At 39.8% G+C, this 10,294-nt stretch overlaps 1 non-coding gene across 1 annotated transcript; it reads left to right on the top strand.

Annotated features, from left to right (window-relative positions):
- Positions 1-7,982: 7,982 nt before the first annotated feature.
- On the top strand, positions 7,983-8,089 carry LOC141589167 (small nucleolar RNA R71). Its single transcript, XR_012520116.1, has one exon. It is a non-coding gene; the product is annotated as a small nucleolar RNA R71 (small nucleolar RNA).
- Positions 8,090-10,294: the final 2,205 nt, after the last annotated feature.

The raw sequence follows: 10,294 nt of genomic DNA, 5'->3' as shown, positions 1-10,294 counted from the left end.
AACAACATGCATGGTCTAATTAGACTCGAGTTGGTTTATGTCTTACAAGTCTCATTGAAATGATAGGTGATGGGTAAAAAATGCAAGGATTCATAGGCTCGCATTTCATCAAACATAACATGTGCATGAGTCGAGATCAAAACAAGCAAGCAAATAAATTATGAAAGCATATTAAATTAAGCATGAATCATTCCCCATGTTGGTTTCCCCTAATTACCCATTAACCCTAGCTAAGAGACTACTCACTCATTATCATGTTGATCATGCTAGCAAGGTTGTCAATCATACCAACAAAGTTAAACATGATGAATAAATGAAAGTAATTAGCAATAATTAAAAAGGGATTAAGATATTATACCTACTAATGATTCCAATAATAAAGCAAAAATAAAAGAAGTACTTGATGCTTGATTGAGAGGTTGTCAATCTCCCAATAATAACCCAAATAATCTTCAATTACCCAAAATAAAGGATGAACCAAAGAGAGATTAAGAAACTAAAACTTGTATTAGAACTTGATTAATTGTTGATTACAATATTAAAGAGAGATTTGATTGATATTAACTACCCTAAGAATTGCTAAGAAGAACATGCTCTTCTCATTAGACTAATGGGGTATTTATAGTGGAAATTAGGTGGACGCATTAGGGTTAACTAAGGGCTTAAATGACGATTAAGTCCCTACTTAGGGAGACTCCGGTCTTTTTCGAAGGAAGGGAGTCTTTCTTTGTAGCTTGGAGAAGACGAAATTGGGCATCTTTGAATCCGTGCGTTTTGGAGTCGGGACGGGCGGATTTCAGCGGCGGAAGACGAGCGTCTTCGGGGAATCCGTTCGGATTCGATGGCTGCAATCGGAGCGGATTGGGGTGAAACCGCACGGATTGCTCAGGTGGAGGACGGGCGGATTGTGGAGAAACCGCACGGATTGTGCCTCAGCAATCTTTCTTCTTCTTTTCTTCCCTTTTATTCATAAAATCCTTGGGGATTTCCTCGGGGATGCAAGGATCTTTCCTCATCATTGCCCATATACTATAATATGTACAAAGGCCTTCTAATCTTGTCTCTCCTTGATGCTTGGTCATTGAATTCGATCAATTTAGTCTCGTTTTGCCATGAAAATGCAAGATTCTTACTCCTTTCCTACCAAGGGATCAAAATCTCAAAGAATATGCAAAACAAAGAACTAAAGATAATGAATGACCCAAATATGCACTAAAAAGCATGGGAACAAGGCTAATTCGGGGGCTAAATATGCGCTAATTATGGTCACATCAAATATCCCCAAACCGAACCTTTGCTCGTCCCGAGTAAAGAGGTGACAAAGACTAGGACCAATACTAACCTAATAACATAGCCGATATGAGACAATTAGCGGGTCTCACTCCGCCCCTTCAACTCACAACAAGACAACCATGAGGTAGGATGCCTTCTTGCAAGGCAAGGTGAGTCTTGCCAAAATGGCGACACATCCAAACATTAAGCACACAAAATCAAGTAATGGATGCATCTACAAAAGAATAGCCACTTTCCTAATCTAAGTGGCGGAAATTATCTACAAGGGAAGCAATTCAAGGGTACACACTCCTTCATAGATGCAATTTCTTCGAACTACTAAGCCTAGAAGGATGCCAATAAATCACCTCCAAATTGTGTCAAGCTAGGGTACCTTTGTCCTCAATCGTTAAATGCTTTTGTCAAGAATAAACTCCTTATGGTGTTAGAAACACTGGAGGATCGCGGAATTCCCCCTCTTGCCTAGACAAGAAGAAGGGTCGTCCCCTCTCTACCATGCACAAAAATGGATATGATGGATAAAGGGAGCGATAGATATTTGATTTTCATTTTGGGAGTTTGCTTTTGTTTTTGTTTTTCCCCCCAATTTCTTGTGGCATATGACTTTTGAGAACATTTTCTTTTTGCCATTTCTTTTGATTTTTGGCAATTCAATACTTGACAACTTTTCATCTTTCTTTGCATTTCTTTTGAACATTTTCAAAGTCACCCCATATGTAGGGAGGGTGGCTTATATTTAAAGCATAGGAGTTTTCATTTTTGTTACTCCTCTTTTCTTTTTGATGCAATTTGCAAACTTTTTCTTTTCTTTTCTTTTCTTTGAACTCAAATTTGAACAATTTCTTTTTGTGCCCATTCCCTTTGTGATGACAAAAATGTGGTAGAACATGGATGATGGATGGATGGATGCATGGTTTCAAGGGTCACCTTGGAATAAACGGTAGCCAAGGAGTTATCACACCACAAGGTACTCTTGACTAGGCCTTAATCCATGGGTCAAAGGATACTAGCATGACACATCCTAGGGTGTTTTACAAGTATTCTAACAAGCAAAGTCTTAAGAACAAAAAGCATCTACTAGGGCCTATATACACTTGTCAAGCTTCCCAAGTAGACGGTTTCACAAAATTTTTCTAACATGCAACTACATGCCATGATGCAACTAACATATAGACATCCTAATGCAAGTTATTCTACCAACTAATATGACATATAAACTAAATACAATTCCTAGGTTCACATTGTTTTACCGCATCAATCAAAATAAAGCCACATAGTCATTAACATAAAGAGGAAAAAGGAGATTGGAAAGATCATACCATGCGGTCTTCAATATCCTCATGTCTCGGATGTGGCGTAGTCGATAAATGTGAACAAGGATGAAACAAACATAATATATACAATAATATACATGACTTCACTACAAAGGAAATGAACATGTTTTTGGTTTTTCAATTTTCAAATTTTTATGGATTTTGAAATTTTTCAATTTTTTTTTTGGATTTTTAATAAAAGTTATGTTAGAATTCCCCATCCCCACACTAATATGGGCATTGTCCTCAATGGCCAAAATGATGGGAAATTATGCAAAAATGATGCATGATTTCTACACTAGATGCAAGCTACACTAATCTACACTACATGATGCATGGTTTTTGTTTATGACGGAGAGGATAATTTGAATTACCTCCCGTTGTGTATGCATTAACTTCCCCAAACCGAGTTAGACACTATTTCTAATGTCTTAAGGATGGGTATGGTTCATGCATACACTATGCAATGCATGCAATTAATTTGTCATTTTGGATTTTGAAAGTGGGAACAATAAAATGAGAACACCTCAATGGTACCGAGGTGTGAGTCCTCTATGGTGCTAGGACTACTCCAACAATGATCAAGAAAAATAATTAAAACAAAGAGAGAAAGAAGCAAACCTCAAGAAGGTAGGAGCCTCCAAGCTTGCTAATCTTCTATCATATCATCACTACCATCATCTTCCTCATTAGAAGTGGTCTCATTGCCACTTCCCTCATCATTTGCTTCATCATCTTCTTCTTCACCTTGCTCATCATCCTCTTCTCTTTCTTCACTTGCCTCCTCATCAATGTTATCATCAACTTCTTCATTACCAACAACCTCATTATCACCCGGAACAACCCTAGATGCACTCGGAAAAAGGAATTCTCTATCCGCCCAACTAGACAAAGGACATGATGGATCAAGTAGTCCTTGCCTAGCTAAGTGTAGGAGGGGTGGATATTGAGCTAAGTAGGCATTTTTCCGATCTTCAAAGGCTTGCTTGTGCATCTCTTGCATGAGAAGAGTCAAATAATCATTTCTTGCATCAACGCCATCGGGCTTGAACTCTTGGTACTCGAAAGGGTATGGTGGTGTGACAATGGAAGAGGAGGGCATTTCAAGTTCACCCTTTTGTTGTTGGATAATATACTCGGCCTCTTTCGAAACGGGAAGTAGATAATTGGTCCGGTGGACACTTAAACGACAAATCTTCGAAGGCAAGGTGAAAGATCTAGCCTCATTAGTGAGCCATCCATAATTGGTGTCAAGAGGGTTATGGGCAACCCACTTGTACTTGTGTATCATAGTATGCATATCAATGAGATGACCACCCTCCTTTGCTACATACTTGTTATCTTTGTTGAAGTTCCGATCAAAGTATTTAGCTAGGATAGTGACTAGGCCTCCATTCACAATAACGGTAGTGCCTTTCTTCCCACAATCAATGTTGAGCCATCTATCTACCAAAAGCCTTAGAGAGTTGAAAGGCTTGGTATGCACTCTTCCAATGTTCAAAGCCGACTCAAGAAGAATAAAATCGAGTTTAGTGAAATGGTTGGTATCTTTCCTTGCAATAATGGTGTTTCCTATGACCTTGTGCCATACTCTTATGCCCGGATGGTGGACTAAAAGAGCACGACTCGCATGAAAGTCCTCAAATTTCCTTCCGTAAATTGCCTCCCAAAGAGGGTCGGGGTCATACTTGCCATAATTCTTAAAATAACTCGGTTCATCACTAAGACCCAAAATTTCACCCAATTCCCTAAAGGAAATGCATCTACTAACATTAGCTAGAAGAAACTCGAGATTCTCCCTAGTCTCAACTTTGTGACTTTCAAAGAACTCAAAAACTCCAAGGTAAGGGAGGGGTATGTCAATTCTTTTGATTCAAACAATTTCTTCAACCCCATGGCCTTAAAGAATACTCTAGTTTGCTCAAGGACACCCAACTTATTTAAGGCATCTTCACAAATAAACTTGGTGGATTGAAATGATTTTCTATCAAACTTGGCAAAAGTGTCCCTATGGGTTTTGGAAATGAAAGTTACCTCCGGATAGTTCGAAAGTTGATCAATTTCCGGAGTAGTAGATGTTGTTGCACCCATGGGAGGCTGTTGTTGTTGCACTTCCAAGTTTGGAGTTGCTACCACCATAGCCAATGCTTTCTTTGCTTGAAGAGCCTTTTGCCTTGACGAAAGTGTCTTTGCCTTTGTGGCTCCCTTAGTCCTTGCCATTGATGATTAAATCAAGAAAGAGTGAAAAATCTTCAATTTGTAGTGCACCCAAATCGATTCAAAGATGAAAGGCTTTGCCTTTATGAATTCAAAAATCGACTCAAAGGTTGAAGATTTTGTGCTTGGTTTTGATTTTTGATGAAAGAGGAGTGATTGATTTGTTGTTGGAATGATGTTTTGATTTGATTTTGGTGAATGTTGTTGAGGAATTTTGTTTTTGTGATGGAGAGGATGAGGGTTTTCATGTTTATGAGTAGTGTTATGAAGGAAGGAATGAAGGTGGGAGGGGTTTTATAAAGCCCGAAAAATTCGAACTGCAGGGGCAATCTGGGCGGTTTCTGCTCAAGATGCTCGGATTTGGCCTGTCCTGGGTTGGGAAAAGCTCGCCTAAAGACGGGCGTTTTCCAGGGAAGACGCTCGGATTCGAAAACACGGGACGGGCGTCTTTGATATAAGACGGGCGGATTCTGATGTAGGAATTTTTCTTGTTTTCCTCAGCCAAGAAGACGGGCGTCTTCTTTTCAGGACGGACGGATTCTCAGAGACGGGCGGATTTGTATTCAGGACGCCCGGATTCTCTTACAGTCAAAATTTTTTCAAAAGTTCAGCTCAGAGGGACGTGCGTCTTCTAGCCAACACGTCCGGATTGTCTGAAGACGGACGGATTCTCCTGAATCCGCTCGGATTCGACCCCTTTGTACCCGGATTCAGTTCCATCCGTGTACAATGCAAATCCTTTGTCATTCTTCCATTCTTCTTCAAATCTTGTGTTCTTCATTGTGGGGGCACTACTAAGGCATGAATAGCCTAGGCAATTGCTATCCCCACACTAAGCTAAAGCACTACACATCGATTAAAATCATTAGTCCCTCCCTCACTTCTCTCAAACATGATGATTATCTTGATCAAAGTAAATAAAATAAAAATCCAAAGATGACAAAAATGCAATACAAGAATTGAAATGCGAGTTAGGGAGTTAGGAATATTTACAAATGGTGGTTTAGGGAGGACTCCACCAAACTCTCATTCTTGATGAGATGTCAAGGGGGCATGTCCAAGGTGTTGTTGATGTTGCTCAACACCTTGAATAAATAATCAAAAGCTTGTTCATTATCGTGATAGAGTTCTTCAATAGACCTTGGTCCTTGTTGTCGGTCTTGATCAATAGCATGTCCAATATAGGGATTAAAAATCCCTTCAAATTCGTCGTCCCAAAGACCACATACTTCATCCACTTGATTATTGAAAATCTCTTGATTTGATGGAGGCAACTCTCCCAATTTCTTTTCTTGGCCAATGAGGCCATCTTCTTCTTTTCTTGGTTTTGATGAGCTTTGCAAGCTCTCCTTGTCACAATTCACTTGCTCTTTGAATGGAGCATCTTCAATTTTCTTTTTCCATTGGAATTCCGACTTCTTCCTTTCATCCTTCCGGCAATAATGGTCAACCATAAAGCATGGTTCATGCAAATGGGGAGCTCTCATAGTCTTGTCAAGATTAAAATTTATGCTTTCATCTCCCACTTCTAGAGTGAGCTTACCATGCTTCACATCAATCACCGCACCCGCGGTGTGTAGGAAAGGTCTTCCTAGGATGATTGGAATGTTGGAATCTTCCTCCATATCAACAATAACAAAGTCCACCGGGATGAAAAACTTCCCAATTCTTACGGGAACATCTTCCCATATCCCTAATGGTGTCTTCATCGATCTATCGGCCATTTGGAGTGTGATATTGGTGCACTTAAGCTCTCCCATCCCCAACCTTTTGCTCACCGAGTACGGCATAACACTCACACTAGCCCCTAGATCACATAAGGCTTTGTTGATCGTGGTGTCGCCAATGGTACACGGTATTGAGAAGCTTCCCGGATCCTTGAGTTTTGGAGGTGAACTCCCTTGAAGTATTGCACTACTCACCTTGGTGAAGGCGATAGTCTCAAGTTTCCGAATCGACTTCTTCTTTGTGAGGATGTCTTTCATGTATTTTGCATAGGCCGGCACGTGATTGATTAATTCCGTGAAAGGAATCGAGACTTCCAAATTCTTCACAATTTCCATAAACTTTCCAAGTTGGTCATCAAATTTGGGCTTGGCTTGACGACTTGGAAAAGGAAGTCTAATCACAATGGGCTCCTTCTCCTTAAACTTGTCTTCATTTTTCTTTGAAACTTCTTCTTTTGATTGTTCTCCGACCTTGGAGTTTTGCACAACTTCTTCCTTATCACTAGCTTCCACAACTTCATCCTCAACTTGCTTCTTTGGTGCTTCATACCTTGTTCCACTTCTCAAGTGAATGGCACTAACCGTTTCATGTCTTGGGGGATTACTTTGAGGTGGTAATTGCCCCTTTTGTCTTTGTGAGCTTGAAGATGCTAGTTGAGTCAATTGGGTTTCCAACATCTTGGTGTGAGCTAGAATGTTGTTGATGGTGATTTCCTTTGCTTGACTATCTTTTTGCATTTGAGTGAAAAACTCTTGTTGATTCTTTTGCATTTGGAGGACCGCTTTTTGAACATCCAAACCTTGGTCATTTTGTTGATTGTATGGAGATTGATTTTGATAACCTTGGTTTTGGTTGTAAAAGGGTCTTTGGTTTTGATTTCTCATGGGTGGTGGGGTGTATGTTGATTGAGGATTTTGAACATTTTGGCTTTTGTATGAGAGATTTGGATGGAATTTGGTATTCTCATTGTAATAATTTGAATAAGGGGTACCACTTTTATATGCTTGGAAAGCATTAACTTGTTCGGTTGTTCCCCTACACTCACTTGGGTCATGACCCAAAGTTCCACAATTCTCGCATATCCCACTTGGGATTGATGAAGATGCCGTCATGGCATTGACATGATGCTTTGGTGATTTTGAGACTTCTTCAAGTCTAGCCATTGCTTTCTCGAACTTCAAGTTGATAGTATCGATATGGGAGCTAAGTTGAGCACCTAATTGAGTAACGGCGTCCACTTCGTGCTTTCCTCCTCTAGTGGCCTTGCGAGGCCTACTATATTATGAATTGTGGATTGCCATCTCTTCAATTTTGCTCCAAGTTTGGTTGTCGTCAACCTCGGTGAACATCCCATTCGATCCCATATTAAGGATATTTCTTGAGTCTTCATAAAGACCGTTCCAAAACTGTTGAACCAAGAACCATTCGCTAAGTCCATGGTGAGGACATGAGCGACAAATTCCCTTGAACCGTTCCCAAGCTTCATACAAAGATTCTTCATCCCTTTGCTTAAAACCCGTAATTTGAGCTCTTAGCATGTTTGTCTTTTCCGGTGGGTAGAATTTTTTGTAGAAAGCTAGAGCCAACTTCTTCCAAGAGTCTATTCCGAGAGTAGCCTTATCAAGGCCTTTCAACCATTGTTTGGCGGTGCCAATTAGAGAAAATGGAAATAAGACCCATCGAATTTGGTCTTGAGTTACACCGGTTTGTGAGATCGCATCACAATAATCGCAAAAAGCCTCCATATGAGAATGAGGGTCTTCACTAGGCATCCCCCCAAATTGGCTTCTTTCAACTAATTGGATAAATGCGGATTTGGCAATAAAATTTCCGGTTAGATGTTGTGGTGTGGGAGTACCATTGGGTAGGTTATCCTCGGTTGGTACGGAATGTGATGAAAACTTAGGCATTGTGGGTTGATTTTGTGGTTGATTTTGTGTTGGGTTCTCCTCACCTTCTCTTGCAAAAGGGTTGATGAACTCAATAGTTGGTTGAATATCTACAACCTCACTAACACCTCTCAAATTTCTCCTAGCAAATCTTCTATTGGTTGTCAAAGTTCTTTCAATTTCACGATCAAGAGGTACCAAGTCACCTTGTGACCTTCAAGACATTCAAAATATCAAACAACTTGAAAACAATTAGAACAAACCTTGAGGAGTTTTATTTCCCCAAGGCAAAGAAAGACACAACTAATAACAATATAAGGAAATCTAAATCAAGTTAACACCGTCCCCGGCAACGGCGCCATTTTTGATCGGACCTCTTCGTTCTCACAATTGGATAGGTATTGTCGTTGGGTCGCGTCCGAATCAAAACACAATTTATAGCTTCACAAACAACTATACAATTAGTAAAGAGGCAAGTAAAGGTCGGATCCCAAGGGACGGGAATTGAGATGAGATTTCTATTGAAACTAGTGGTGTCTTAGGGGTGTCACAATTTTGATTGATGTAGAAGGTCACTAAACTAAATAGCAATGAAGGTAAACAAGAAAGATGAATTAAAAGGGGTGTAAACAATTGATTAAAAGCACTAGGGTATCATGGGGTCATAGGGGAATCATGGGAATTGATCATACAAACATGTTCTCAAATTATAAGCAAGCAATTATTGTTGTGATGGATTGAGTTGGGTTATATCTTACAATCCTAGGAAAGTTTGGGTCCCGGAGCCGAATCGATTAGATTGTACAACACCTACAAGTCGACTTAATCTTCCCTACACAACAACATGCATGGTCTAATGAGACTCGAGTTGGTTTATGTCTTACAAGTCTCATTGAAATGATAGGTGATGGGTAAAAAATGCAAGGATTCATAGGCTCGCATTTCATCAAACATAACATGTGCATGAGTCGAGATCAAAACAAGCAAATAAATTATGAAAGCATATTAAATTAAGCATGAATCATTCCCCATGTTGGTTTCCCCTAATTACCCATTAACCCTAGCTAAGAGACTACTCACTCATTATCATGTTGATCATGCTAGCAAGGTTGTCAATCATACCAACAAAGTTAAACATGATGAATAAATGAAAGTAATTAGCAATAATTAAAAAGGGATTAAGAGATTATACCTACTAATGATTCCAATAATAAAGCAAAAATAAAAGAAGTACTTGATGCTTGATTGAGAGGTTGTCAATCTCCCAATAATAACCCAAATAATCTTCAATTACCCAAAATAAAGGATGAACCAAAGAGAGATTAAGAAACTAAAACTTGTATTAGAACTTGATTAATTGTTGATTACAATATTAAAGAGAGATTTGATTGATATTAACTACCCTAAGAATTGCTAAGAAGAACATGCTCTTCTCATTAGACTAATGGGGTATTTATAGTGGAAATTAAGTGGATGCATTAGGGTTAACTAAGGGCTTAAATGACGATTAAGTCCCTACTTAGAGAGACTCCGGTCTTTTTCGAAGGAAGGGAGTCTTTCTTTGTAGCTTGGAGAAGACGAAATTGGCTGTACTGGAATCCGTGCGTTTTGGAGTCGGGACGGGCGGATTCTGGCGGCGGAAGACGAGCGTCTTCAGGGGAATCCGTTCGGATTCAGTGGCTGCAATCGGAGCGGATTGGGGTGAAACCGCACGGATTGCTCAGGTGGAGGACGGGCGGATTGTGGAGAAACCGCACGGATTGTGCCTCAGCAATCTTTCTTCTTCTTTTCTTCCATTTTATTCATAAAATCCTTGGGGATTTCCTCGGGGATGCAAGGATCTTTCCTCATCAT

The sequence above is a fragment of the Silene latifolia genome, chromosome 6, assembly GCF_048544455.1.
Source record: "Silene latifolia isolate original U9 population chromosome 6, ASM4854445v1, whole genome shotgun sequence".
NCBI lineage: Eukaryota > Viridiplantae > Streptophyta > Magnoliopsida > Caryophyllales > Caryophyllaceae > Silene > Silene latifolia.
Note: the sequence above shows the minus strand (reverse complement) of the source record. Positions and strands in the feature narration are given on the sequence as shown.